Consider the following 27818-nt stretch of genomic DNA (forward strand, 5'->3'; position numbering starts at 1 on the left):
GTATTTGAAAAAGACATGCTCATGCAGAGCACGCTAAAAGTGTTTGGCCAGGGAATTATCTCTGATTTGACTCAAGGACTTCTTGCTTTATTTAATTCTATCTCAGTCCTTTATGTGATTATCATTCACTGCCTTTGGTGTTTGATTTACCTGAGAAAGTCTTTAAGTGGGAAATGGCAATCCCTTTATTGAGGCAAACATTTCCTTTTCAGAGAAGGGTAATTCTATTTCAGTACCTTTGGATGGCTCCCATCAAATATTGATAATTATCCTGCTCAATCTGAAATCACCAACTAAGTCTGCAGGGTGTTGTAGGTTACTACTGAAGCAATAAAAACAACCAAAACCACTTTGAAAGTGCCTTTTGGAGAGCTGTGCTTTCACAGGGAATTGTCTTTGGTGTCTTCCTCCTAGAACAAAAGGAATCACGGGAACAGAGGAGTAGGAGAGGCTAAAACTCAACAACATAATTTGCTAATTGCTTACAAGAAATAAAAGAATTGAGTTTTGAGTATTGAGTTTCACCAGCCAGGCTTTGTTTATCCCCACCATTTAGTTATTATTTCATTACCTGGCTGTGTTTTCATCCTTTGTAAATAATTCTCTGCAGTACAAATAAGTTTACAGGTGGATCTTGTCCTAAGCAGTTAATTAATAAGTTGGCATTTTAATAAAGCAAGTAAAGCAGCCATGAAAAATAATATTTATTAGTGTCCCTTTTCTTGGTGAAACAAGAGAGAGAAGGGAAACTGATTCATTACTAATTGCTATGTGCTTGAACAATCAGTTTCTCTCTGTGTAATATCCAATTTTTAGCCTTTTCTTTACCTTCATTGCTTTATTTTTTGTCATAGGAAAATAAATAGACTCAGTTTGTTGTTCATGAGGGAATTCTAATCTGAATATTTCTCTATGAAGAGAATTGATAGCATTAAGAAGCAGCACTTAGAATGTTTGTGTAACTGAAATGTTTTATAATTTTCTTTTTGTTTTCATAAGGGAAACTATTCACATCAGGCAGGTTTCTTATCTGGAATGCCTTTAATGACAGTATCTGTTCCATTCAAAGCAAATACATTTTTAGAATGTCTGCTCCAAGTTTGTTTTTTTTCCTAAATATTTATGTTCCTAAATATCTATGTATGTATATTTCCTAAATATCTATATGTCTTGTATTATGGAGTTTATGTATTTTTTTCTAGTATTGCTTGGCCACTTCATTAAATACAGTTATTTCACTTAATTGTGCAAGATATTTCCTTGTGCAACAAATAATGAATTCTGAAAATTAATAGGCATGATTTTTTTTATTGAGACATTTTCTTTTGGCACCAGTTCTTAAAGTAATACGTATAAAGTTGTAATAAGTTGTTATTCCTTAATTATTTTTTGTCAAACTTACAAATTCAGAAAGACTTTGCATGACTCCAGGAATATTAAAGTAGTGTGCACTTACTAATTCCTTTTTAATTCAGCCAGCTTCTATATTTCCCTCCAGTTCACAATATTCTTTTTTTTAAAACCAAACTGAAATGCTTGAAAATATTCTGGGACTTAAATGCTGAGTTATTGTTGTCAGTCAGCCTCCATAGCTGTGAATTAATTGCTTTTTTAACTTCAGGAATTTTTTCTGACGTGTGATGTATTTGAGATTAAATGTTTGCCATTTTGTAGTTAAATGTAATAAGTTAATATTAGATTATTTGAATATACATAATATAATAGTTAATAACCTCTTTCCTTCATGTATGTGCTCAGCTACTCTGGGTTTATTTTGACAGATTCACTTGATCTTCACTCAGTGTTGGGTCAAAATTTCTCCTGTTTAAGTGCTTTGGGCTGCAGAGTGTCCATGACCTCAATAGCATCTCAAAATCCACAAAATAAATAAAATTGAAGGGGAAAAGGCATAGCTGGACTTGCTGGAAGGTTCTTTTGCTGCTTGCCTCTCACTTGTGCAGGTGAACTCAGCTCAGAGCCCCTGGCTGAGTTTCTGAATCCTGAGCTGATGTTTAATTGTCAGCCCTCCTGTGCAGGCAGGTTTTTCTCAGAGCACTGCTGAGGTGGAAGTCCAGTCTCTGTGGTTTTACTCAGAAGAACTGTAATGAGTCTGGGTTTTAACAAAGCTTTTAAATTCACCCTCAACTTCAGCAGCTGTTACTTTTATAAGATTCACTTCCCACATGTTCTCTGAGTTCCTCAGGGGTTATTTTCACCCTGGAGGTCACCTGCTTTCCCTTATATTCAGAATTTCATTACTCTTTAAGAGACATAAGGAACACCTAAAAATGTAGCTGATTCTGATGATAAAATCTCCTAAAAATTACAATTTTCAAACCACAAATGACATTTCCAGTGTACTGTAACCCGTAGCCCCACAGAGGCTCCAAGGCAAGAGAGACACAGCTGGAGAGCAGTGAACTCCCAAAACCCAGAACAAGTGCAGTGGTCTCAGCTGCAAATCTCTGTAATAGCTGGGATTTTACAGTGCAATCATGATTTTACACTCTGAAACTCTATTGATGAGCTTTTCCTGTTGGGCTTTCCCTATTGATCTGCCTTCTAAAATTTATTGAATGTTCATCACGGGGTTTTGGTGGGAAAATGCTGCTACATTTCTTTACTCTTGAAGAAATGCTCTGTAGTCTAAGGGAGTATTGGAAATATTTTGGAACAAGGATGAAGCTTATTTCCTGTGTGAACCTGTGCTAATTCCACAGGATGATGCAGAGATCATGGCTTTATTCTCCAGTTTCATTAGGCTCAACGGAAAAGAAATTTTGATTTCTGTGTCAGTGTAAAGAATACATTGAGTCTTGTTTTTAAATTGAAATGGAATTACTTTAAAATTAGTGAAGCTTTTTCTTTTTAAGAAGAGTCCAACCTAGACTATGAATGTAACTCCCTGCATTCCCTTGTGGAATAATAATATTGTTTATAGGACCTCCAATTTTATGGTTAAATCTCAAAGGTGAGAAATTATTTTAACTGATTGGGCTGAAGGATAAGGGTTCTCACCCTCAGCTTAACTAGGTGAACAAAAGTAACATTTAAATGCTGCCTTTTTTTTTTCCTGCAACTCGGAATTGAGGTGATTCAGCAACTGTGGGCTTATTCCCTTTTTTAGAAAAAGCATGACGTAGTACAAAGACATGTGAAAGTTCACTTATGTGCTCTTGAGTTCCTCAAACTGATTTCCTAAACTGATATTTACTCAGAGAGCCTTAGGACTAATTATATTTAGAGTTAATTATAGATATATAGAGTTATAATATATATATAGAGAGAAAGTTAATTATATTTAGAGTTAATGATATATGTAGAGTTATTATATATAGAGAGTTAATTATGTTTAGAGTTTAATGGCATTCCTTACACTGTCACAGATAAAACAAAGCCCATGAGGATGTTATTTCCTCCAGCTCTTGGCCACTTTATCTCTGTAAAATGCCAACAATATCCACAATATTCCCTCCCAGAGGTCTCAGGAGCTCGGTGAGACGTGTGAATTCCCTGCCAGAAGTGCGTGTACAAAAGCAGAGTGCGGGGCAGGGCTGCTGGAGGTGATGCTGTGGCTTTCCTGGGACAACCAGCAGCCACATCCCTTTTCCCATACATAAATGGCAGCTAGCAATAGCTAGAAACAAAAGGCCCCTCTCTCCCTCTCTGAATACAGTGACATTCATTCTCAGAGAAGCAGGGGCAGCTTTTTGAAAGCAGACTTCTTCAGTCCAACAATAACACACAATGAGTTATTGACTTGTTTATATATGGAGCTCTTTTCAGTAACTAACTCTGACTCCCCACAGTCTGGACAAATGATTGATTTCGTTGTTAGAAAAAGAGAAAGCTCTTGCACTAAACTCTGTAGTGCAAACTACTTTTTCCCCATTTGTTCCCCCACTGAATAGGACCTTATTAAAATGCACTTTCCAAAAAATACCTGCAGCTGGCCTTTATAAGCATGTTTTGTATATATAAATAAGTAATTTGTCCCACTCTTTTGTATGGTAACAAACCATTGGAGAATCTTGTCGACACAGATATGAAGGTTGAGTGTCAGAGAATTTTGGTTAAACAGTATTATTTCTATTGATCTACATAAAAAGCATAATTGTAAAGGTATTTACAGTACCTGTTTGCTGTTTGGTTACAAATAATGACTTCTAAAAATTAATCATTAGGCATGATTTTTTTTTGTTTCGACATTTCCTTTTGGCACCAGTTCTTAAAGTAACATGTAAAAATATGTTATTCTGATACTTTAATGTCTATGGTCAAACTAAACAAGTACTTTAATAACTATTAATTGAGCTTTTAACTTTTGCATATTTTTGTAATATACAATTTATGGGAGGGTTTATGTGCTCAGTATGTTAATTCTCCATATATGTATATACACAGAATTTTATTTTAAAGAAAATCAACTTTATATCTTTAATTATTATGGGTTATCTTTAATAAGCAAACAAGTGCTTTGTTTCTTTTTCACTAATTTGAATACTAAGGCATATTACTTTAAAAATATGCTGTAAATACCCCATAGGTGCATTGTAGGAAGAATTTAATATTGCCAAGAGGGGATGCAGAGTTCCAATGAGCCCTGCAATTTGTTGGTTACACATCACAAGCAGTCAGGGACTCATTAACATATTGCTGAAGGTGTTTTCCAATGCATTTTGCTGACATAAAAACATACAAATTTAAATGGAATTAATTAATGGAGCTATTGCCACAGTGATTCCCCAGGTTTTTATTTGGGATGTTGTGTTAGCCATGGCACACAGAATGGAAGATGTGAGCGTTTTGCTGCAGCTTCACATCAATTCTGTAGAAATGAGAAGTCAGAAGGAAGTGAGCTATCACAGCCCTTGTGTACATGTGACTATTCCTTGTGTTCCTTACAAGATGGAAGAAGTGTTGGGGTTTGGGTTGCATAGGTTTCTGTGTTTCTATTTCTGACTTAAAAAACTGGGAAAGTGTAAACTGTGGATTTCTAATGTATTAGCCTTGAATCTTGATTTTTTTTTTAATTCTAATTTGAGTTTATCTTGTCACACCTTGATTTTACTAATTTGTATTGTTTCTGACTTTTGTGTATGCATTTCTTTTACCTTCATTCTTTTCACTCTCAATATTTGTTTCCCCCCAAAATATTTTTTCTTATCACACTTCTTTTTTCTTTTTAAATGTATTTTTCCTGACATAATTTGTCTCCATCTTGGAGTGTCAGTACAGACAGTTCACCAGTTCCCACCTAATTGCCCAGATAGAGCTGTTTTACAAAATTAATAATATTAACTTGATTTAATATTATTATTAGAGAGCCCTAAGGTTCTCTGAGTAAATATCAGTTTAGAAAATCACAATAGGATATTCAGATGTTCACTAAGCCTTGATAGAACTCAGTTAAAATTATCAAAGATTTATTTTTAAAAAAAGAGCTGCAAGGGGAAAAATTAACAATGTTTCTCTGCTCTTTTCCATTTTCCTATGAACACCAGGTATTAGCATAATTTTGGAGAGAGGATGTATAAGCAAAGCAAAGACTATTTTCTCTAAAAGATCCTGTGTAGAGCAGAAGTTTGCTGCAGAAATGAATGCCTTTCTTGTTATCTCTAACTTCTGTTTATCAGGCTTGGGGGTGGAGACCAGGAGCTGGGAGCAGCATCATTTTCAGCTGGTTGTGGGGGCCTGGGGGAGGAAAAGGAAGAGCTATTCTTGTGTGTAGCTTCTGTAGCCTTTTGTGAGGACCCTGAGCTGCGTCAGGGTTTCTGTGATCTCAACGCATCCCCTCTGACAATCGAGTGGTGCCTCCCCCTGTGTGCCTGAATGTCCTGGCACAGACCCTCAGCTCTGCTGCCTGCTGGAGTTGGTGGCTTTTTGCTCATTTAATTGAGGGAAAAAAACAGAAAATTCCACAGATATTGGAGGGTTTGATCTGCAGCCCTGGAAGAAGCTTGGATTGTTGTAAAAATACAATATACAGACATTAAGCAGAAAAATCATAAACTTATGTTTCTAGAGTTGTAAGTAAGAATACGTCTTAAGTAAGTGAGAAACTGGATAAGTAAGATGGTGAAAAGTTTATAGTGTAGTAATATAATAGTATGGAGTAGGTTGGGAGTTTAGAAGTTATACTATGTATGCCTGTGAGTTAAAAGCCCATTGGATAAGAGTACCCAGAGTGCAGCAGAATTAAGTAAAGGTAATAGGCTAGAAAAACAAAATACACCCTGTGGCAACTGCCCATTGGGCTAGTAAGTTCTATACTGCCTTGTAACAAAGAATTTGGGACTACTCTGAGCTATGACTGACTGCTTGCTCCTCCAAAATCTCAGCCTCTGAGACTGATGTTTATCTGAGCAATAAATCGTTCTTATCTTAAAAATAATCCCATCCCTTCATTACTAACAGCAACAATAATAACGTCCAAACCTGGACTCAAGGCTTCACCACCTGAGGCTTCCAGAAAATCTGGGAACAGCAGCTCTGTGTGGCTCTCAGGCTTTTGTCTGACCTGCAGCTTCAGGTGTTGTGCACACAACCACACAAGGACAGTCAGAGCCTGGTCTTTGGAAGATATTTATGCCAATTTGTGGGATAAGTTACAGTCATTGGGCTGGAGAAATAAATATTTTCTATGAAATGCGCCAACAGTTGAAATATTATTGAGTCACAACAGTCCTATTTAGCAGTGATAGAAGAATAAAATTCAGCATATGCTGAGAAAGCAGGGCACTAGGTTTGTGTCCTCCTTTTTCACTACAGAGAAGTGAGGATGCAGTGTGTGATTTCAAAGAACTGTGACTGAAATCAACTCTTTTGGCTTAAACTTTTGTTTCATTTTTCTTTGAAGATGGTTTACTTTATTTTTACTTGTGCATGAAAGTTCAGATCTTTGTGCTCTGAAATCTTTAAGAGTTCTTTTAGAATTTGTCATAGCAAAGGTCTTAGCTCCTTTGCCAGGCATTTTCTCATATTTAGAATCAGTTTTAGCAATGATTTCCAGAGGTTCCATTTACCACTTGCTTCACTTGCCACTCGTTTCTTAGCTGAATGCTCTGGGTGGTTTAAAACTTTGGGATGGTAGATGTTTTCATTGGAGTCAGTAACTGATGATTTATGTTACCTGTTAATAAAATTGTTCATTTTTTCAGATGTTTGTGGTTCTCTTGCTCTGAGCTATACAGAGAACAATTAAGCTGAAATGCTCAAGACCAATATATAGTGTTCTTTGTAGTCTACAATTAGCACAACAATTTCAGAAGGTATACGCATAAAGAAAAGTAGAGAAAATTTGGTAAGGAAGATGAAGTATTTATGTACATTTTTATGGTTTATCTTAGCAAATTTTTGCTTACGATTTTCTCTAAATTTTCTCTAAATGTGAGTTCTTGGATGCCTACAGATGCAGACACAACTAGCCCACATGCAAATTTCCAAACTGATGCTACGTTCAAAATTGTTGAAACAAAAGGACAGGCTATCTTTAATTCTTCATGCCTTTGGAATTTGCATTTTAAATTCTGCCAATCTATATATTTATGTGCGTCTATTGTCTTTAACTTTAATAAACCTAGCTGCTCCTGGTGCCTTGGGAAGGCAAAAACCTGCCACTGCTCAGAGAGGAAAATGCACCTGGGAGGCCAATCCCACCATAGGTAGGGCACAAGTGCATTTAAAAAGTGAATTTAAACCAAAAAAGTGCATTTAAACCCCTCAAGGAGCTGGAAACTGGGAGTTTTATACAACCCCCACAAAACTGCTGACTACTGTCACAACAAGCATGGTTCAATTTTCTTTTTAACCTCATGTCTAGTGCATTTAACTTAGGCATAGCTTTCACTACTTTAAAATAACTTTCACCAGTTTCCACCACTTTCAAAACTTATTTGGAATATGTGAAGTTTTTAGATTATTCGTTCTGAAAAGGTGTGGCTTTTGTTAATTACTTTGCAAGCCAAGGAACTCAAATAACCTTTAAAAGATATCCATTTTCTATTTGATGCAAAAAAAGAGCAAGCACTTCAAAATGCTTCTATGAAAATGTATAAGAAAGTGCCATATGCATTTATATGAAAATTCTTCTTATGAGTTTTTAATCCCTGTGTCTGTAGTATGTCATTATTCATTAATCAGCTGGAGTTTGCTTTTAGGAGGAAAAAATCATTAGGTGTTCTTTCAGTGATAGCAGAAGAGTTGTGTTTAAAGCCAGAGGAAGTAAGTGAATTACATACAGCATTTTTGTTGACAAATAAGAGGAAAAGAAGACCATAAAGACTGTATTCGAAGGCCTGAAAAGTTATTTTTTGGCATTGAAGCTCACGGTGATCTCCATGTAAAATCTGGACGATTTCGTACCACTCTCCTTCTTAATGACCCAGTAAAGTAATTGCCAAAAACAATTTCAGGTTCCACATTTCTGAATCTTCAGATTTCCTTCTTTTTCTGTGGGGCGTTGTGCTCCACTGATGTAAGAGGTAATTTCTCCAAGAGAGAAAGGGCAAGATCAATAACTTAATCACACACCATAATATGATATTATATATTATATAATATATATATATATCAAACAAAAGTCTCCTGTACTATATGTATGTGACTCTATTTTGAATTTAGTCTCTCCTTAGCTTATAAAATATTCTAATTATTATTACTGTTCTATTAATAATTTTAATTATTCTTATCAGAAATAACCAAATACCTTGTAAAGTCAGCGTCAATACTGGCTGGCAGGGAAAACTTCAGTTCTTATTAAAGTAAATGAATTTATGATGAATGGCGACTATTATGAATAATTTTTATAGAACAATTATTCATATTCTGGAAGGCCTCTGAAGGTAAGCCTTTTTTCTTTGGAGACAATTCTTGCACTTTACCCCCAATTTTGTTCTCTTCCTTTGTCTTCCTAGCTCCATATTGAGTGGTCTGACATAGACTTGAACTTTCTTCTCTTTTCTGGCCTTTTCTGTGTAAAACCATATTGAAGTTTGACTTCCAGCTCCAATTACCTCCATGAAAAATCAAAAATTGAGTGGTGGGATGAAGATCCATGCCTAACAACCACAGATTGACTTCTGCTGATCTCTAACACTGATGAAAAAGGAAGTAAAAGCACCTAGCTCCCAGTTCAGTGTAAGAAGCAGAGCAGAGCCACTGATTGTGCCCCCAAAGAGAATTTTGGTAAGTGCAATTTCATTCTTCTTCCCTCACTGTGGCAGAATGGAAATTAATTTCATGACCCTTTTGCTTGCACAGATTTTCACCGCCTTTATTTTCATGATGAAAATGTAGAGTAAAGATTGTGTCCTCTCCTTCCTTATCCCTGCCAGCCCTCTTTCTGCCCATGTGCTTGGAAAAGGATAAAAATAAAACAATCAGTGACTGGGTAGGAATCTTTAAATGATGTAAAAACTCAATATATTCCAATTTAGTTGCTCTAGATTTGTTTGGTGTCATCCAAGCCCAGGTAGAGGAAGGATTCATCCTTCCCTGAGAGAGAACCTCCCTGACTGCAGTGTTTTTTTCTCAGATAATCCAAAGGGGTTGGGGTGTAGGTCATACTTTTTATCAATTCTGAACATTTCTAAAGGAAAAGGACATTTTCTTCAAATTTTCTTTGTTTTTCTAATATATGGTTGCTCTTGCTTGTAAACCAATTTTTAGAAGAGATTTTTCAACCGAGCAAAATATTTAGTATTCAGTTAAGAATTTAGGTAGATCTTTGCTTTTGTTAGAACTGTGCTGCTGCTTTAATTACAAACATTAAACTCTGTTCTTGTCTTTTAGGGGGAAAATGTAGTTTATAATGTCAAGATTCAGTAAGCTAATAATAAGATTATGCAGGAAATATTATAATGAAAAGCTATTAAATCAAACATTTTTCTTACAATATCTCATGCTGGGAAGTTGTCAGCAGATTCTACAAATGAAATATTAATACAAAATTGATGGCAGTTAAAAGTGAAGAATTATTTCAGAGTAAGTTTCTTGATGGCAAAAAGAAATAAGCCCTTCAGATATGATTTTATTAATACATGCATATTATCAGAATGCTACCTGTAAATGTATATTAATGGATATTATTCCATTTCTTGGAATAATTAAAAATATTTAAAGAATTATATCAATGATATTTTACTTCTCCACCAGTAATTAATAATTGAGGTTAGCTTGTCTCAGTAATAATACTTCTCATTATTTACTAATTTCTAATACATCAAAATTTTTTTAAATAAAACAGACTCACTAAACATCACATGTACACCTCAATCCTGATCTCATTACTTTGGCAGAATTTCTAAATTATCTGCCTGAGGTCAGCAGGAATTGCTTTTCCAGTTCCACGTACTTGGCAATTTTATCTCTGCCTACTACAAGGAGTGTACCAAACCAATTAGTTTTTATGGACCAATCACTTATTACCAGAAATATGGAAGTAGAAGACAAACAATATTAATTATGACCATTACCAAAATATTGCCCTGAACCACCCTTGAAATGTTTAGAAGGCCATGAAAATAAAAACAGAGCAACGAAATTCATGTAGATGAGGAGAGAAATATGTATTGTGGGCAAAATATTAAAAATGTTTTTGGTTCTAGATTTTCCACTGAATACTATTATTATTATTATTATTATTATTATCATTATTATCATTATCATTATTATTATTATTATTATTCATTAATTATATTTATATTCACATTAATATATAAATATATTATTGATGTTTATTTCCAGTAAATATTATTATTAGAGGTCACAAAAATATTATAAATATATAATTGTATATTGCAATTAATTTTTTATATAAATTTATAAAATATATATTATTGATATTTATTCCCAAGAAATATTATTTTTAGCTACTCCAATAAATATTATTCATTTAGAGACACCAAATTTTCTCTTTGGAGCACGTAAATTGATAACCTACACATACGAATCCATTTGATTTAATATGATGTTGAGAATTATATGCAAAAGCCATTCAGGTCATACACTAACTCGAGCAGAGTATTTTAGCTCTCCTCCAAAAGGCTTCTGGCCAACTAAAAACCAGGGAGGTGGTGCCAGGTACTGCCTCCACCCAGTGCCCAAACACCTCATGTGGGTCACACATCCCTTGGAATTCCTTTAGGAAGAATTTCTTACAGAAGGGGTGACTGGGCATTGGAAGGGACTGCCTTCAGCAGGGAGGTGCTGGAATCACCATCCCTGCAGGTGTTTAAGGAAAGGCTGGATGCTGCACTCTGTTGGAGCCCTGGTTAGTGAGAATTTCAGACTTTCTGTGCTGGCAGGCACTGACCCCCAAGAGAACACTGCATTGACCTGAGGCCATGGAGAAGGCTTCCAAAATGGAATGACAGAACTGGGATTGTGGGTGTGGAGTTTGAATAGAAGTGTGTGATATCACACGGTGGGAAACTCAGAGTTTAAAGGTTTAGAATACAGTAATATATATAAAGCAAGATGGAGGTTTTAGGGTGGAGGCTGCTCCTTCTTCTTCACCTTCTTCTTCACCTTTTCCATGGGTTTGGGTGGTTTTGTGTAACTGGATAAAAAAGTCCACACTGTGTGGTTGGTTATTGGGTTAAAAGTAAAAATAATTTAGGTGTCATTTCTCAGTTGTACAGTTTATCCTTAAAAGGCCTTGTGGAGAGGCAGATACAGCTCCACTTTTACCTTGTTAGAGTGAAGTGCTGCAGAACTCAGGGTTTGTGAGTGGTAAGAACCAATAAACATCTGAGTCCAAACAAGAAATACCATCTCACACATTTAACCCCCACCCTGGCAGAAAAAATAAAATTTAAAAAAAAAAATATTTATAAAACTCGACATGACTCAGTGCCATGGGCTGGGTGACCAGGTGGTGATGGGTCATGGGCTGGACTCGGTGACCTCAGAGGTCTTTCCCAGCCCAGCTGCTCTGTGACTCTGAGAGTCTGGGCAGGGATCTGCTCTCCCCTGGGCAGCTCTGCCCTGAGGACAGCCAGGAGTGACCCGCAGGAAGGGAGCAGCCCCTCTGAGCTGGGCAGTGGGTGCTGGGTGCAGGGCACTTGAGGAGACAAAGGACTCTGCAGATTCAATGTGAGTCCAGCAGAAGCTGTTTATTGTGCTTGTAAACATGTATATTTACTTCTTACCTTGGTCTGCACAGCCACACATTGTTTGATTGGTAGCTCCATGTGAGAATCAAAACACCAGAAACTTCCACAGACACTAAAAGATTGAATCTATGACCTTAGAAGAAGCTTAGATTGATATAAAAATACAATACACAGGCATTAAACAGAAAAATAATACACTTATGTTTCTATATTATAAGTAAAAATATACCTTAAGTGAAAAATTGTATTAATCAGATAGTGAAGAGTTTATAATGTAAGAGTACACTTGTATAAAGTAACTAAGAATTTAAAAATTGTAATAGAAACATGTACCTATGAGTTAGAAGCCCATTAAAGTACCTGCAGTACTGCAAAAGTAAGTAAAAATAAATAAATTAAAAACCAAATAAACCCTATAGTAACTGTCTATTAAATTAGAAAGTTCTATATTACCTTGTATCAAAGAAACTTGTGACTACTTTTAAGCTATAGCTAAGAGGTAATTCCTTTAAAATCTCACAGCCTCTAAGACTAATGTTTTACTGAATAATAAATCATTCTTAACCCAAAAATAATCCCATTCTTTCATTACTAACTGCAACAATAATATCTCTGCTTTGTCCACAAGGCAAGCAGGCATCTTTTTATTTATCCAATTGGTAGATGCTGTAAGAGTCATTTTACTTGGGTTGACACCCCTTTGTCTGTTAACAACTTTTCTACTTCTTTCTTCTCTACATCAGCTTTTTTATCCCCAAGGATGACCTTGTTCTTTAGTTCCAGAAGGTGAGGCTGGTTCATTCAGTACATGTCCATTTTCCTGTAAATATGATCCTACAGGTACTCACAGCTCTCTGATTCTTTTTGCAATTACAACATCCATTGCCCAGAGAATTTTTCTTTTGAATAACTATGCCAGTTGTCAATATTTCACTTGTCCTTCAGTGTGGATATTAATTTCAATGTCACTTGACATTAGCCTGCATACAAACTTGGTAGTGTTTCCACATTAAATGATCAAGCTTTAAATAGTCCCTATTTTTGTAATTTTTCTAACTCAACAACTTCTTGTAATTAAAACAGAAGGTGTTGATCACACTAGAGGGCATATTAATTATCATATGTATTCCAATAAAATGTAGATATATTTAATCAATCCCAGATTGGATTTTTATTCACTAACCATTTATACATTTAACCAATGACTAATTGTTAACATAATTGGTATCACTGGGCTACATTATATTTTTCATATTAAATATTTTTCATTTTAAAAAGGGCTGAATCTGAACATTTGAACCCACGGTAAATAATGAATTGTGGCACTGTTGCAGCCTTACTTGTGATGTTGGTTTTTTTCTGGTTTTTCATTACCTAATGACATAGTATTGTTTCTTTTTTACAATTAAAGCAATGAAGGGCCAAGAAAGTCCATTTCTTTCATCCCTTAGCCTTTCTCCTGTGAGATTCTAGAAGCTGAGTGCTGTTAAAGCTGTATTTTGAAACTATTTGGGCACATGGAGCTGCAGATAGGTGCACGATGTGATTTTCAAAATCAGGACAGTTATTCCCCTCTACTGGGAGGGAAAATGCTGGAAACTGGTGGGAATGTCATCATGACTTCACTCATTACTCATTAAGAAAAGTCTTCCCCATGATTCCCAATGGTGTTTGTTTTGCCTTGTTTAGAAAATAATTACAGCTGCTGAGCTCAGCTCGTGGCATAAATCAATACTGCAGCTGCTGAAGCCTGGCTGATCTGCAGCAGCTGAGGGTTTGTTCCTCTCAGTGGAAACTCTTACTGCTGCTCTGACAATTGGGTGTCCCCTGCCCCTTGTTCAGGTGGCAATTGACAGGTTCAGAGCAGGGTGGCTCAGAGCAATCTCTGATAACATGAGGGGCTCGGGGTAGCTGAGCATTAAAAGTGACAGCTGACTTTGCAGAGCCAGTCTAAACAGGAGAGGCATGAATGGATGCTGGTAATAACAGATGGACCCCATGCACTGACACAACACAAATACCTGGTCCTCCTGTTTGCTGGGGATTTACAGCAGCATCAGCAGAGCTGGCAGGATTGCCTTGAAACCAGTGCAGAATCACCATCATTAGAATCTGTGCAATTAGAAACCAGCTATTATAAATATTCATCAATCCAGGCACAAGTGACTTATACTATATACAGTATAGTCATATACAAGTGACTATATTATATATAATATAGTGGGAAGCATTGCCCACTGGAAAGGGTCCTTTATTTTGTTCTGAGGACACCTAGGGTAAGCTTGATATTTGAAAGCCTGGCAGTGATGATTTTCCCTGTATTTAGATCTCTTCTATTCTTCCTTGGTTTGAAGCATTCTCTTGTCCTTCCCAATTCTTCAATATATATGCAGATATATATATATATAAAGTGACACAGGCATCCCTCACCTGGGTGAGTTACGGAAGGAGAAAATAAAATAACCTCAGAGTAGCAAGAAATAGCCCTAGAGTAGCAAGAAAAGCAGGCTGCTCTCCTCAGGTGGAGCTTTGCAAGGCTGCAAACTCCTCTCCCATCCCTGCCCTTACCCTGCCACATGCCAGCAGAGGAGATGACCCTTCTATGTTTTTAACGAGAAAAGAAGTTTATTCTTTGCATGTGTTAGGTTGTTTTGGGGGCTTTTTTTTTTGTTTTGCTACGTTGTGCTCTTTTACCATTCCCCTCTTTTACCATTCCCCTCTTTTACCATTCCCCACCCAGCTCCTGTACAAGTGTCACTTCCATGATGAGTTTTCCTGGAGAATGAGGAGTAAAATGTGTAGGCTCTCTGTGGCACAAAGAAAGCAAGCATTTTTTTTCAACTTATGCGTACGTAAGCCTTCTTTTGTGAATAAGACTCATAGGGTCAGATAATGTTTAAAGGGAAAGGCTTTATGTCTCTCAGGCCTGCATGTTTCCACATGGATGCTTCTACACACACACAGATTGAATTATGAACAGACCTATTAATGCTGGGATCACAAAAGGTCAAGTTTTGTCTTCTTTTACCTCTATTCAGAATTGCTTTTGAAAGGGGGGAAAAAAAGGGATTTGCAGGAAAAAAAAAGATTCATGATGAAGAATTTTACAGGTCTTTTTTTTCCTGTCCTTTAGCAACATCTGGGAGTTGGAAAAAAATTCTTATTATGTAAAATAGTCCAGGGGTATTGTATTACTACATTTTAATATATCTCCTTTGGGTCACTTGGAAGGTTTCCTAATGGAATGACCTCCTACATAAGGAACAAAAACACCAAAAAGGAACTTTAGGAAAATATTCCTGCTACTATAATGGACATGTTTAACTGAAGAAAAATTGTCAAAGTATTCCAAGAAAAGTCTTTAAATGTCGGTCATCTTTTTGGATTTCTTTTTCAGGAAAATCTATCATTGAAGTTGAACTATTCCTTTAGACTATTCATTTGAAAAGTTATATTAAACTTTAATATCCACATCAGATGTTACAAAGTTCTCTGCCAGATCTCCTCATAAGTAATATTTCTATTATTTTCACCTTTTTTTTGCTATAAGAAAATCAAATAATCTCATTGAAGAGCACCCACTGTATTTTCACGTTCAATATCCAATGGTGCAAAGTCCTGAAATAACTCTAATACCTAAAATATAAATTCTCCTGTATGTTCCACAGAGGAAATGTTTGAGAGAACTCAGGAAACAGGAGATGATTTTAAGATGGCAAAAAGTTAAAGTTATACCCTAAAGCTCTGCATTACTTTTGGTACAGTTTTGGGTATGTGTTTGCATGTGTGCATCAGTGCAAATACTTGTAAAAACAAGTATTTAAGTTCACCAATACTCCCTCTTTGTAATTCTAAAAATGTATTTTTACATTTTTACATTTTACAGACATCAAGTAAAAATGTCTGCTTTTATTTGCAAAAAATGATACAAAACATCCTGAAAAAGAAAAATGCATAAGTGATATAAAATTTTTGAGTGTGATTAAGGCTGGACATTAATCATAGAAGCCCAGAGAAACCTATTGAAATTAAGGAAATTGATATGGTGATAACAAATTAAATACATTAATAGAAAAGGTGATTCACATGGAAAGAATCATTGGCATTATTTCTATAATTTAAGAATTGATGACTCAAAAATTGATAAAATCATCTAGGAATCCCTACAGGCTGAAGTAAATGAGATTAATGGAAGGAAGTCAACTTTGACACTGTATAAAATTAGGAAAGAAAATTATAGCAAAATACTGTAATGCTGCTGTATCAACACCAACCTCTGAAACTTCTTTTTTTTTATATTTGTTTTTTCCCACAGGCTTAGGAAAGAAAGCCATAGTGAAAAAAAAAGGCTTAAAGCTTTGTCTTCAAAAAGAGTACAGATATTTTATTTCAAGTAAAAATAACAGTGGCTCAATTAAGATGAAAATAAAACATTACAAAAATACCCATGCATAAAATAGATAAACAACAGGATTCCATCACAAGGCTCATTACATTTTTTTCCCTTCCAAGTACTTAATGAAATTCCAGAAGTCACTTTTGCATGTTATCCTTGAGTCCTGTTACCTTTGTTTTTTGGCAAGGGTCAGTGCCAGCAACAGCTGGGCTGGGCTGGGTTGATGACAATGTTCATATTCTTTTTGATATGCAGGAATCTAGGTTTTGTGGTTTTTTGATTGATATATTTTACTTATAAGGGAATAGAATAAGGTAAAATAATGTAGTAATAAAGAACAATCTGTTCCAGCAGTGGCAAAAGACTTCCCTTCTATATATGTGATGCTGTCCTTTAAAAAAAATTGTGGGGTGAATAAAACTGGAAAATCTCAGGCAGTTCAGGACTTCATGGGTGCCTTGCTGGTGTGAACATGGTTGTGTGTGTGAGCATGTTCTGTGTGTTTTGTGTTTTCCCTCTGCAGTGAAATTGTGTGGCTGCCCACCCAATCCACAGCCATAACTCCTTAGCTGCCATGCACAATCTACCCCAGTTATTTCTCCTGAGCCATTAAAACTAATGGCATATGTAATCTAATTTCCTTTGAGTTAGATGCACAATTACTCATGAGAAATGAATTGAGGAACCAAGGACAGCTGGAGGCACCAGTTCAAGCACTCTGTGGTCCCAGTATTTTGTGTTTGTAAATGTAAAGCTCACACTTCCTAATAACAATCAGATTTTTATGTGAGGAGAACATAGCTCCTTAGGTGTGCTCCTATGCTTCACTTATGTAACTGGGCTGTGACTGGTAAGACTGCAATTCTGAATCCTGAAAGTTCTGCAGAAAAATGTTTTGAAAGCATTTGGGCTGGGGTTTTTTTTATTTTATTTTGTAAGTGCCCCTCTTTTGAGCAGCCTGCTGATGTTTGCCCTTTCTGGAGGCCAATTCCATCAGCATTTCGTAGTGGTTTACAAAATGGAACATTGGGATGGTGGGGATCACACAGTTAGCATGATCAGCTATATTTGCAAAAATGTAAATTCTAAACAGGAGCTACATGGTTACTGTGTTCAGATGGAAGCATTGCCCACTGCAAAGGCTCCTTTATTTTGTTCTGAGGACACCTAGGGTAAGCTTGATATTTGGAAGCATGGCAGTGATGATTTTCCCTGTATTTAAATCTCTTCTATTCTTCCTTGATTTGAAGCATTCTCTTGTCCTTCCCAATTCTTCAAGAATATATACATACATATATAAATATAAAAAATATATAAATATATATTTATTATCTATATAATGTAATATACTCATATATACTATTATATATAATATATACAATAGAATACAATATAATATATAATATATATAAAATATTCTTATTATGTATATATATTATATATATTCTTATTTTATATATACTCTTATGCATATTCTTATAATGAAAATATGGTGTGATATATGTATAAAAGTATTGAAAATATTTTCATTAAAACCAGAAGAACATATGCTAAATATAATGAAAGCAATGTATAGCTAATACATACAACTTCTCTGGAAGTTAAAGAGCTCTGGCTTTGTTTTTTTAATTTGAATTTATGTCATTTTTCTGTGAATACAGAGATTGTAAATTACAAATTGTGGAAGTAATGAATGTGTTTTTTCCAGTTATTAAAGATCATTGTAAGCGTATAATTAGTGGTGATTTATGTGATTGCCTATAAAATGCAAGATAAAGGGGGAGGAAAACTGTGTTTATTCCTTGCATTTGCTCCTCTAAATTGTGGTTTTGCATATGATTATGCCTCATTCTTTGGAGAAATAAAAACATAACCATGCATCTATAGTAGAAATTAATTTCTGTATAGAAGTTACTCACTGAATTGTGTGTCCTCCCCAACCTGGAACTGCAAATTCCTGTAGTTCTGTGGGTTTGTGAGGAAAAATCTGAGAGGTGTGACACCAACTCAGCTCCTCCTGCAATTACTGAAATTTGATTGCTCAGGTGGGAAGGTTGAGTTGATGCCTTGTGCAGGCTGCCCCAGAGCAGAGGCTGGGCAGAGCTACAGAACAAAGCAGGGATTCATTCCAAGGATCTCCTCCATGGATGCACCTTGGGCAGCACCAGAGCCCAGCCAGGGCTGCACCCAAGATGAACCCAAATGGCCCCAAAATGCACGAGCGCTGCCGGGGTCTCTCCCTGGGCTCAGCTCTGCTCCATGTGCACATTGCAGTTCAGTGTCCAGTTCCAGCTGCAGCCCCTGCAGTCCCATCCTGCTTGTTTTTCTCTCTGCAGCCCACAGGGTTTGTGCTCTTGGGCTGAGATTTGGATCATTTGTCCTTGGTGCCCAGCTGGAGCAGGAATTGTTTTGTCTCCCTGCTCTGTGCACAGAGCTCACCATGCCCTCATGTGAAGCCCAGACCCACACACTAAAGCAGCACAGAATGTGAGAAATAGAAAAGCTGAAACGTAAGGCATCAGAGTGGTGAATTGCAAGCAGTACCTAAAGCTCTGGAGACACCTCTCTTACACGCAAAGCAGAACAGGGATCTTCTGTAGCTGTAGGTATGAGCCAGGGTGTCCCACAACCACAAAACCATTGCAGGATTTGTAACCAGAGGATGTTTCAGTATGAATATGGTCTCATAACTTGGTTCTGTTTGGTAACATCATACAAATTCTGAGGTGAATTTGTTCAAAATTAGGCTGCATTCCTGTTATGGTTTTGCATGGGATACATTTATGGAAGTAATTTGAGAGGAGGGCGTAGAGAAGGTTTGTAATAATTTTTCTCTTGAAGTTGTTAAAATATATAAAAGTTGTCAGTTCATTTCACTAACTAGTTTAATAGTCAGTGAGCAAGACATTATACACACACTCACACACACACATATATATTCACACACAATTAATTTACTTTTGGAAAATTAAATTCTATGAAATTAAAGAGTACTGCCCCAAATGTTTTCCCAGAACATTAAAAGAATTGCTTGGAGTTCTATGGTATTCCCCAAACATCTTAATACATCTGGAAAATACAGTCTTTTAACCTGTCCTGTAATCAACCTTCCTTTTACGGATAGATATTCTATGAATTCTTTGATTAATAGCACTTTAGCTGTGGGTGTGTGTATCCCCTTCTTAACCTATGACACCCCTTTAACCAGGGGATAGAAGTGGGAGAGCTGAAATAATTCAGGGTGAATTTTACAGAACAAGGTTTGCTCTGCAGTGCTTAAAACAGTGTTGGAGTTCTGCTATGGAGTTTATCAAGCCCAAGGGAAGGGAACAGGAGCATTTTTCAGGGTTTAGGCTTTATGGACATTGTGGAAGCAGTTTTGTAATTTGCTGTCTTAACTTTGATCCTAGCCTGGCTTTTGTTCTTTCAGCAGTTTCATTGCTGTAGTGAGAACTCCAAATCTTGTTTTTCTTGTTTATATCTTATTTTGTTTTCTCCCACAGAGAGAATATCCAAGTTTTACATGTTGTTTCCTATGGCAAATGATTGTACTGAATACTGGGCATTTTTTATACACCTACCAAATTCCTGGATATCCCTCAGGAAACCAACTTGCCACTGGCTCTATCTCTTTCAGGAAAGCCTAGCTCTAAAAGCAGAATTTTTCCTTTTGGCATTAGGCATTTTGCTGTATCACAAACTATATTATTTCAGACTTTGTTTTGAAGAAAAAGCTGCATTTCTGGACTGGAGAAGACAAGAAGAAGTTTTTGCAGGTCAGAATGTGGCAGTGATGTTTGATGGCTGTTTCTGGTGAAGTCTCCAGAAGGCAGGTGGTGAACCCTCAGAAAAGGGAGATAAGCTCTGTATTTTTGATTAAAATGCTCTAGCTAAGCTGTAACAGGCAGTAAAGTATTGATGACGTGAGTTATTCCTCAGAGTTAAAATCAATCACAGGTGCTCAGTTTTGGTGTTTTCTTTCAGAAACTTTTCAGAGAGAAAAAGGAAATTTGTGGTGGTGCCTATCAGAACAAGCCTGGGAACATCTGAGGAACAGAGAGTGCAGATGTTGCAAGTTAAATATCTGGTTATTTCATTTCAATTATTTCTTCATGTGACTGTGTCACCTACATAGCAAAACAGACTGGAAATTAGACCTGCACTGTCATATTTGGATATTGGTGACAAATATACACAATCCATAATCAGAGTTTACTCTTTATACATATACAGAATGAACCGTTGGCTGAAGCTAAAATATTTACCTGTCAGTACACACATAGGTTGTAACATTCATGTCTTCCTGAAAGAATCAGTAAGAAAATAAGCCTACAGCTATTTTTTTTTTTTTAATTTTGTGATTACCTCAGTGTACCTCTGTGTTACGCCTGGTTTGAGTGTGGAGTGAATATTCTTGTAAAAATTTTAACACTCTCTGTCAAAAATTTTTCTTTTCTTTTTTTTTTGTCAGGGGAAGACTTCTAATCTCAAAACTGTACAAGGAGATTACCTGCAAGCAGATAAATTCAGCATTCAGCAGGTAGGGAACTTATATTTTCTTTCTTTGTTTCTGTGAACATTTTGTCTTCGGAAGGCTTGAAGTGATCAATAAGAAAAATCCACCATCAAAAAACACTAATGATTTAGTTTTGGTTTAGGACTATGGTCTCTTGAGGTATTGATGATGGGGACATTTTAATATGCTGAAAAAAAAATCACATTATAAACAAGAATCCCAGATTGCATCAAATGTATTTTACACAAACATCAGCGCTACATTTTTGGACTTATTTATGGCTCACAAGAGAGCCCTGCTATTGACTTCAGCACGAATAGGGCTTGAATAGCTTTTGTTTAGAATATCATGTGCATGCTCACGTTTAATCACTGTATTTCAATTATTTTTTTTTCTAAATTTATATATCCAGTTATAAAAATGTCTTCCATCAGACTAGTATGTTGCAACAACCAGTCTCAACATGTGTGTTTTCAGAATGTCTTTCTCTTGAGAATTTTTTCCATAGAAAATGAAGAAAACTCCCATAATAAGGATTATTCAGGTTGCTAACACCTGGGGTCAATTGTTTAATAATAAAGTAAAAGGTGAGTGGGTGGGTGAGGAAATGTGAGCTGAGCTGCTAAATGGGATGCTTATTTATTGGGTTTTGAGGCAAATTTGACATCTGATTTATGGCTGTTCTTTACACCATTGTTGTCTGGTTCACAGTTATTCCTTAGTATGTTACAAAAAAGGTAAAAAGTTTATGTCACTGTGCATTCCCCCCCCTGCAGCCTCCAGTAAATTCTTGTCTAACCACTTCCCCAGCACAGACACATCTGGCTCTCCATCCCAAACCCCACTGAATCGAGCATTGTGTGTGTGCAGAGTGACTCTAATTCGATCATACATGACCAAACCATCCCACAGGTGCAGCAGCCTTTGGTGTGGGCAGGAAAGAGGGAGATAAAGGAGGAGCAGGGCTCCTAGAGCATTCCTCTCATAAGTGCTGTGCAGCACAGCCCCTGTAATCCTCTCACAGGCTGGAGTGTGAGAAGGGCCAGGGCTGCCCTGGAATGCCAAGACATGAGCTCATGTCTGCAGGGAATGGGGATCCTGCTCTAGGGTACAGGGATCCTGCATTGGAGAGCAGGGATCCTGCATTGGAGAGCAGGGATCCTGCTCTGGAGAACAGGGATCCTGCACTGGAGAGCAGGGATCCTGCTCTGGAGAGGAGGGATCCTGCTCTGGAGAACAGGGATCCTGCATTGGAGAGCAGGGATCCTGCACTGGAGAGCAGGGATCCTGCATTGGAGAACAGGGATCCTGCACTGGAGAGCAGGGATCCTGCACTGGAGAGGAGGGATCCTGCTCTGGAGAACAGGGATCCTGCATTGGAGAGCAGGGATCCTGCACTGGAGAACAGCAATCCTGCTCTAGGGAACAGGGATCCTGCACTGGAGAGCAGGGATCCTGCACTGGAGAGCAGGGATCCTGCATTGGAGAGCAGGGATCCTGCTCTAGGGAACAGGGATCCTGCACTGGAGAGCAGGGATCCTGCTTTGGAGAGCAGGGATCCTGCTCTGGAGAACAGGGATCCTGCTTTGGAGAGCAGGGATCCTGCTTTGGAGAGCAGGATCCTGCTTTGGAGAACAGGGATCCTGCTTTGGAGAGCAGGATCCTGCTTTGGAGAACAGGGATCCTGCTTTGGAGAGCAGGGATCCTGCTCTGGAGAACAGGGATCCTGCTTTGGAGAGCAGGGATCCTGCTCTGGAGAACAGGGATCCTGCACTGGAGAACAGGAATCCTGCATTGGAGAGCAGGGATCCTGCTCTAGGGAACAGGGATCCTGCTCTAGGGAACAGGGATCCTGCTCTGGAGAACAGAGATCCTGTTTTGGAGAGCAGAGATCCTGGTTTGGAGGATAGGGATCCTGGTTTGGCTCTCTGGGATCAGCTGCTTTGGCTCTGATTTCCACACAAAGCATCTTCTTTTGTGTGCCGTTAAAAATAATTATATAGTTATACTATATAGATAGTGTTCATAACTAGGTAGTATATGTATATCAATGTATATCTAGATAGATAAATATAACTAGGTAATATATATTTTTTTAATTTTATACTACTCTGTGCATTTATAGCTTCACAAAGAGGTTTAGGTAAATTCCAAACACCCAGAAGTTTCAGAGTTTAGTCCCAAACCTTGTAGATCTTCGTGTAGCAAGGCCTGCACTGGTTATCTGGCATTCTTCATCAAGAAGTGGCTTTGATTCGTTAATGAAATTATTGTACTGACTTTAAATTTTGATTGGAGTTTCCCTGCAATGGCCTGATTCTCCTTATTGTAGGAAATAGAAAGACAGGAACTTTCACAGATATTGGAGGGTTTGATTTGCAGCCCTGGAAGAGGCTTGGGTTGATGTAAAAATACAACACACAGACATTAAGCAGAAAAATCATAAACTTATGTTTCTATAGTTGTAGGTGAGAATATGCCTTAAGTAAGTGAGAAACTGTATTGGGTAAGATGAAGGGTTTTTAGTGTAGTAATGCAATAGTATGGAGTAAGGTCAGAGTTTAGAAGTTATAATAGAAGCACATGTGTGTGTACATTTAACAGCAGCCCATTGGATAAAAATATCCACAGTGCAGCAGAATTAAGTAAAGGTGAAAGGTTAGAAAATCAAAATAAACTTTGTGGCAACTTTCCATTGGATTAGAAAGTTATATATTTGCTTGTTATGAAAAAACTTGTGACTACTCTGAGCTATGTCCGAGATCTTGCTCCTCTAAAATCTCACAGCCTCTGAGGCTGATGTTTATCTGAGCAATAAATCGTTCTTAGCCCAAAAATAGTCCCTTCCCTTCAAATAAGGTGTTGATAATAACACTTATCAATTACAATTGAAAAGTTAAACTTGGGCCATGTAGCTGAAAGAATCAAGACTTCCATTTGGAAATGGAGTTCTCTTTTTCTGCTTAACTGCACACACAAATGTGTGTACAGATTTGTGCATGGTATGCCCTTATTTAAAGCAACAAAGAAATGGTTTGCATCCCACCCTCATAGCTTCCAGTTCTGAAATAGATTGGAAGATTGTAAACTTGAATTTTCACTTTATATACATAGTTATTTCTGAAGAATAAACTTTCTGTGTGATCTGTGTGCCTGTTTTGGGCTGTGCATTTCACCTTTTACAGAAAACTGTCCCTTAAACAAGTTTTACTTTAAATGAATTTGCTCTAGAGGAAGGGATTTAAACACAGTCATGCTCTGGATCAGGCATATTTGAAGGACTGAAGTGTTTAAATTTTCTTCTGAACCATTTACCAAATACATTTAAAATACCTAGATTTTTGCTGTACTTGTTCTATGTGGTCATTGATATAGAAAATAGTCTGTAACTTTTCTGAAAATATTAGCCTCTGACTAGCGGTAGATGGATTAATTTTATTTAATATTTTCTTCTTCCTGAATGCTGTAATCTGAAGGCAAAATAGAGATGTAGAAAGAAAAATGAAATTGCTTAGAAGAAATATTTGTTTTCCCTGTCTTAAAAGAATGCTTAGTTAAGTTCGATGATAAAGGCCACAGAGCTCTCAGTATGTGGGTGGTTGTGGCAATAACACAGCCAGATTTGACTCTAGTGCTTACATGAAGCACTCCCCAAGTGCTCTGCATGGTTTTTTTAAACAATTCTAACTTCCCTCTTCAGATATTCCTTTGGGTCCTTTCGTGTGGGCTGCAGAAAATCCTGGATCAGGGTCTGAGCACATCTTGTTCTTCAGCCAGAGCCATTTCAGCACTGAGATGTGCAAAATAACATCACAGGGTGCACACAGCTGAAATGCAGTTCTCATTTTGGTATGTCTGAAAAGTAAAAAATAAATAAATTTAAAAATGCTTAAGTGTAAGCATTGCATTTATCACGGGCAGTGCTGTGCACAGCAATAATCCTTATCTATAAAACATCTAAAGGTGTCAGCATTTATATTTGAATATAGAATATTAAATTATATTATATTGCATTGTATTATGCTATATTATATTATATCATATTATGTTATACTATATTATATTAAATTTTGATATTCAAATATATTATTTGGAGCTCAGGGCTCATACAGAGAAAGCTCTGAATTTGTGTTGGCCCTGCATTGCTTCTGTCATTCTGCTTAAAACCATTATGAGAAGGAAATAGTTGTTCTGAGCCTAAACTATGAGGTACAGAAGTTAAGATTTGCAAAATATCTTCTGTATTCAAGGAATATTAGGTTCATGTAACTGACATACTTTAGAATATCTATCTTCTAAACAAGAAGACTCTTTACACTTGGTAATTTTTTATACAGTAGTATAGACCTTTGTAAATGAACCAAATATTAAGAATATTTTAATACCAACTTTTGCCTTCAATAACAACATCTATGGCTTTTTCAAACCCATCCTTACATTCTTTTAAGCCAAAAAGTCTTGGAGAAATTCTAGGAGTTCTCAGGCAGCACCTTTGTCTAGCAAAGACTCACCCAGAGGCTCCAGAGAGCCAAGGAGGGAATGCTGCTGGTCCTGCAGCACTCAGAGCAGTTTGGTAGCTTGTGTTTGGCTGGCTCACACGTGATCTAAGAATATCTGATAAGAATACGTGATAAGAATATCTTGTTTGTGGTTGGAGAACATCAGGTGTCCTGCTGCTCAGAGGAAAGGAATCCAGTCCCAAGCCTACAGGGTGAAATGGAGTATGGAAAGGAGGGATGGCTGAGATGTTTGCCTTGACAGTGCCTTTCTAGAGCTAAATTAAAAGGTAGATGCAGCCAAATGATTACTGGGAATTAATTGTTTGATTTGCATCCTTTACTTGCATATATTTTTGCAGGTATACGAAGGTGATGAAGGCACAGGGGAAGTACTTCTCTATTAACAGAAAAGAATTGGGAAATTATTCTGAGAATCAATCCAGAGCTATTATGGAAAGACTAAGTAAGTGATGACTTTAAATTCAATTATCTTGTTCAGCATTAAGTGATTTTAGCTTTTCACTCAGAAAAAAACCCACATTTTTATAGGTTTGGTTGCTGACCCTTAGGATTCCCACAGGGCTCAGCATGCAGGGTCTGTCCCACATCAGAGGCAGGGTGATGTCCCTTGTGCAAGGGGACACGTGCCAGATGGAGCTGTGCTCAGACATCTCAGAGCCAGCCACTGCTCTGACGTGCAGGAGAATCCTCTGATGTGCAGGAGAATCCCCCCAGGAGCAGTAACACTGGAACCAAGCCCTGGTACAAGCTTGCACTGGCATTTCTCCTCTGTAGGGAGTTAAGGACCATGATGGGCTTAGGCCCTCTCAAGGTGCCTCTGAGTCAGAGAGCAGCTGATTTATCTCCTGCCACGTTATCTCAGCTCATTCCTGACATAGCCAGCATATTTTGTGGTGAAAAAAAAAAAATCTCCTTATTTCATCCCTTATCTGACCAGAATATCACTTTCTTAATTAACTGGAATTTTGTATCCAGAGAGGAATGTGTTCAGTTTTGAAAATGTATTTCCTTTTGTGCCTCTTCATGCAACAGCTTTTAAAAAAGTGACCAATTATTTACGCATTCGTGATAACCATAATGCTTTCTTCTGGTACCTGGTAGTTCTGATAGGACTTTCTAATCTGTAGCCAAATTCTCATGCAGAGACATTTGTAAACTACAGAGTCAGTCAGATTTTGTCAGTTCAGGCACAAAGTTGGTCAGACTGCAGCTTCTGTGTAAATTTCCATATTTTCTGTAAGTAGCTGTCTTTCCTCAGTCACTGTTAGATCTGTAAAATCTGGCTCTAGGGAAGCCTGGTAGAATCTGCTCTAGTCTGATCCATGCTCAGGTATGAATACTGGAAAAATAAAATTAATAGATAAAGAATTAAAATTTGGATCAAATTGCTCTTGAAACACCATAATTCATCAGTGCTACCTAGTGATCATTCTAGCTATAGGTTAAAGATTCAGCTGCTTCAAAAACAGTTGATAGAATCTGTCTCCATTCCTGGAGCTCTTTACTGAAAATCTCATGACAAATTTCACTTTTCTTTCTGGGAGTGTTTTTCATTTCTGGCAAACCACAAAATTTTGTCCCAAATGAATTTTTAAATTGCATTCAGGGCTATATCCATGTTTGAGTATAAACTACTTATGAATTACATTTTTGTCAGTAGTTCTGTTTCGTGCTTCTTCAGAATCAGGTGTCCAGGGGAATATTTATTTTAGCCAAGTCAAAATATTAAATGGTTGTCTAACAAAGACCAGATGAACTGAAAAGTGACACATGAGACTGCCTAAGTCAATTATAATAAACAGCATATACTAAATGAGATCTGTTGAGAGGGGTAAAAAAATCTATAAACAAATACTTTTAGATATTTGAAAGCAGCTTCTTGCTGAATTCAACAAATATGTGGTAATATCAGAAAGAAATTGTAGCAATACTGTTTGTGATGTCTTGGGCTCTTCATCCTTCACAGTGAGGCTGTTTGCTTCATTCTGCTTTGTTGGTTTATGGAAAAACATGTTCCCCAGTCCAGGGTCACACTGTTACAGTACTTTCGTAGAGTGGCTGATTTTCAAAATTACAATACTTCCAAAATTGTTTTGGTAAGCAATTGTTACATGCCTGACTTCTGTAGCTTAATTTGATTTCTCTAAATTGAGATTAACCACTGAGAGCTCCACCACGAGTGCCACATTTATGTCCACAGTTGCCCAACCAAGTGGCACTGTGCAATGGCTGAGAAAACTGGGATTGTCCAGCCTGGAAAAAAGGCTCTG

At 37.0% G+C, this 27818-nt stretch overlaps 1 long non-coding RNA gene across 2 annotated transcripts; it reads left to right on the forward strand.

Moving 5' to 3' along the window:
• Positions 1-4755: 4755 nt before the first annotated feature.
• LOC135302187 (uncharacterized) lies at positions 4756-26056 on the forward strand. 2 transcript variants are annotated; one of them, XR_010363882.1, is made up of 5 exons: positions 4756-8843; positions 8993-9186; positions 20984-21052; positions 24729-24877; positions 25887-26056. It is a non-coding gene; the product is annotated as an uncharacterized LOC135302187 (long non-coding RNA). The 2 variants fall into 2 exon arrangements; XR_010363880.1 differs by having other exon boundaries at positions 4756-9186.
• The last annotated feature ends 1762 nt before the right edge of the window (positions 26057-27818 follow it).

This window comes from Passer domesticus, chromosome 6 (genome assembly GCF_036417665.1).
Source record: "Passer domesticus isolate bPasDom1 chromosome 6, bPasDom1.hap1, whole genome shotgun sequence".
Lineage (NCBI taxonomy): Eukaryota > Metazoa > Chordata > Aves > Passeriformes > Passeridae > Passer > Passer domesticus.